Raw genomic sequence first — 3885 nt, 5'->3', positions numbered from 1 at the left:
TGTTTTTTCATCTATGTAAACTTTCTTTCTTCTATTGATGATGGCTTTTACTTTCCAGTATACATATTTTCTATATATTTTGTCAAATATTTTCATTTGTCAAATATTTTATATTACTGGAGTCAAATTTTTCTTCCATATTTACCCAAAGCACAATGAAGATGTATACAGATTTGAACTCACTGTTGGAAGAGCATCCCACAGACCACTATAAATATTGTGGCATTTGTCACAATTGACAGAATAGATTTTTAGGACATCTGATCTGCTATGTCCTAGACCTTTTGTAGCCACCTTATCACCCCATGCAGTCATGACCTGCTTCCTTGCCACTCCCTGTACATTTAACAGTTCCCATTATATGCAGTAGGCTGTCTTGTACAGCCCCCTGTCACTCTCTGTTCCCCCCCCCGAACATGTATGCACGATGTTTCAGATTGTAGGTTTAAAAAGAAACATTTAGGATTCATGAATTTTAGAATATATCAAAAACATTGACATTTTAATAAAGTTAGAAAAATAAATAGAATGAACCTTTTACAACAATCAGGACAAAAAGAAAAATAAAGATTTTCCCAGGAAGAGGGAAAGGAATCTCTAAATCTAGATTGGCCTCTAAGTTGCCTTCAGCAGAAATTCTGCCTCGGAGTCCTCAAAGGGATCTACTTCCTCATTAAAGACAGGATTTTCTTCCTGAGTCCAGAGAGGGACAGATTCTAATTTCTCAATTGGAAATTGGATCCCCTGCAGGAGGACAGATTGGTCTGGGTATTCTTTGAGGAAAGATTCCTTTTCTTCAACTGAATCTAGATTTTGGACCTCACTTATTGGTTTCACTGAACATAGACTGTGGTCATTTTCCATTAGCACACATTTACCCTGCACACCAAGAAGTGTTCTTTTTGACTGGTTTGGAGCTGATCTAGCTGGATTGTGAACATCAATGGAAGACATTCTGGATCGTCTTCTTCCTTGGTGGTATGTGCAGGTACACCTGCATCACATGTGGGATGTCCATTGGACTCAAAACCTGCTTGGGCCTTTCTACAAATTAAAAAAAAAACTCTATGTTCACATGCTTTCTGGAGATTAGTGATGGCTTCTGATCTCCATCAGTCCCCATAGACTACATCACTGAAGGTTATTTATCTGTAGTTCTGCAGGAGCTGCTCTACGTTGATGCAAACCTGAGAATGGAAATAGGTACAAGATTCTTAGAGTAGACTCTAGAAGTTAAGGTGTGACTAAACTTCCATGAGGATCTAATGGGGGAAGCTGTAGAACTTGAGTTTGGACTGAACACTGATGGGAAGGTAGGGTATTTCTGAATGTATACTTCCAAGTTCTTTCAAAAAGAGAACATATTACCGGCAAAGAATATCCATAAAAGGACATTTTGCCAAGCTGGAGAGTACTAAGGGCTGTTGGCCAATCAGGCCCATCTCTAGAGACCCAGGTTCCATTCCTACTCACAAGCTCTGAGGCATTGAAACAAGGACTTCTTCCTCTTTTTCTTGGTCTCATGGGTCATGTGTTCCTCCAGCTGGTCCAGAAAAATATGTAAGTGGAAGAGCAAGTCTGAAGAGGGCATGTTGAGCTTGACATACTGTGTAAGTTCTTTTAGGGTGCAATGGTTCTTGGGTTCATAGAAATCATCAGGGTAGAAGTCCATCCACATAAGGAGGATGGAATAAACGATGCTGTGGGCAGTTTGGTGACAAGGAAAATGAAATTCCACCCTCCTCATCCTGAGCCTTGTACTAGAGCTTCTTTCTGCAGGACTTGCAGGTTGGGAAGTGGGAAGAGACTTCTGCAAGCAGGATGGTCCTCAAAATATCACTTCTAGAAATTTCTTAAATATAATTCTCTAAAATTCTCCCTGTGATAGGAAGAGAAAGTTGTTTCCCCACTGAATCTGACTTGCTATACACAGCCCTCCCTGTCTTCCATGAGAGTCCCAAACCACAACCACATCCACAACTGTGTAATCTGCTATGCACTGAAGTGCCAAGACTCAACCCCCTGGTGAAAATCACAACTTGTGTGCAAAGAAGAAAGTTGGCTTTGATTCAGAAACCTCAAAGATACCCAGTTTTCAAGGACAGAACTTCTTTTTGTGCCAACATCCACTTACTTCTTCACTTGTTCATCTTCCAGTTATGGTAGTAGGATCTGTACCAATGGAAGGAGAGAAGGAAGTTAACTCTATGCTTCTCCTTTTCTGAACTAACAGGACACACATGGGACTGGCTAAGACCCACATGGTAATGTAAACATGACAGACAAAAAGTGGAGATATGTTTACACAATTTCATGCAAATTCTGTGAGGATGCTTATATGCATCTGTCCAAATAAATGCACAATGACTCATGCCTCTAATTCTACTAATCACAGTTTGAACGCAGTCTAGTTTGTAAAATTCCAAAGACACTAATCTTCAATTAACCAGCCAAAGGCCAGAACTGGACCTGGGGCTCAAATGGTAGAGTGTTACAAATGGGACAGCACTCAAGCCCCCAATTCAAGTTTCAGTTGCATCCTTTCTTCTGTCTATATTCCTTCAAAGGCCTCCAAGATAGTGATTTTCTAGGTGAGGGTGGACGTTGGATGTCACGGGCTCATTCCTTTAATGCTGGTCTCTCAGCAAGCAAATTGCTAAGGCTCCACTAGCTTCTGAGGCAAATGAAATGCTCTGGCAGCCCAGTCCTAAGGAATTAGCCAGAGTGTACTTCTTCGTCTCTAGCCAAGCTCCTTGATCAGACTCCAGTGAAACAGTCTCAGAAAGGTGCCAAGTATACCAATACTCTGCCAGGGGGTCTCATCAACCCTGAGTTTGAAAGAGGAACACTCACTTTTTTTGTTGGTTGTGGGGCTTGAACTCTGGGCTTGGGTGATATCCTTTAGCTCTTCAGTTAAAGGCTATCACTCACCCACTTGAGCCACAGCGCCACTTCTGGTTTTCTAGTGGTTTATTGGACATAAGAGTCTCATGGACTTTCCTGTCAAGGCTGGCTTTGAACTATGGTCCTCAGATCTCAGCCTCCTGAGTAGCTAGGATTACAGGCATGATCCACTGGCACCTGGCTTAGGAACATTCACTTTTTAAACAGAATATCCAGCAACTGCTCCATTGTCCCCCACTCTCTATAGTGGTAGAGGAAGTTTCCAACATAGAAGGGATCACCTTTCTGGTAGTCAGGGACCAGGTCCATTACCAGCATTTCCAGAAAGCCTGAGTCCAGGATCCATATGTTATAAGGCACATTCAGGGTTTGGGCTGATTCATTGTCACACTGAGGTGGTAAAAAGAATGGATCTTTGAAATGTGAAAGTGGGAGTACCCTTCAAATTGAGTAATTGTAATAGAGTGGATTGAAAAGTACACAGTAAATATTTTCTCAGTATACACATATAAAAGCACACAAGAAGAAGTTTCTAATGTGGGCTGGATGAGATTAGATAGGTTTCCTGTTATAGTTATACTTGCCTGAGTTGCCTTATGATTCCCTTGGTTTCTTCTTATAAAAAAGGCCTGAGACATTGGATTCGTGATTTGGCACTGATCCAAAGTCTGCAGCATTGAGTGAGGCACTCATACCTCTCATGCCTGAGAGCTGAGTCTCTTGAACTTTGAAAACAACACAAGAACATCTTTCTTGTTCCTGCACCACAGGCCAAGTGAGCTGGCTTGAGCTGAATGTCAGTTACAGTTGCTTGGCTCTCATAGTTCTATATTCTATTCCATTGTGAGGTAGGTAGTGTCATTTCTCAGAGCCCAATGATCTAAGCTGTTTGGTCACATAAGACCATCCCAAAGACAAACTGGAGACTGAAATCTCCCCTCTCACATCACTATATCCACATGTGGACATTGTCAATTCCCA

The 3885-nt window shown here is 41.6% G+C and overlaps 1 long non-coding RNA gene across 1 annotated transcript; it reads right to left on the bottom strand.

The window, feature by feature from the left end:
• Nucleotides 1-515: 515 nt before the first annotated feature.
• LOC138835135 (uncharacterized) lies at nucleotides 516-3658 on the bottom strand. The gene is made up of 3 exons (XR_011374465.1): nucleotides 3489-3658; nucleotides 1474-2172; nucleotides 516-1187 (listed from the first exon to the last, which is right to left on the bottom strand). It is a non-coding gene; the product is annotated as an uncharacterized lncRNA (long non-coding RNA).
• Between the last annotated feature and the right edge of the window lie 227 nt (nucleotides 3659-3885).

This window comes from Dipodomys merriami, unplaced genomic scaffold, assembly GCF_024711535.1.
Source record: "Dipodomys merriami isolate MVZ:Mamm:240054 unplaced genomic scaffold, mDipMer1.0.p SCAF_23, whole genome shotgun sequence".
Taxonomy (NCBI): domain Eukaryota; kingdom Metazoa; phylum Chordata; class Mammalia; order Rodentia; family Heteromyidae; genus Dipodomys; species Dipodomys merriami.
The sequence above is the reverse complement of the archived record's forward strand: the minus strand, read 5'-3'. Positions and strand labels throughout refer to the sequence as shown.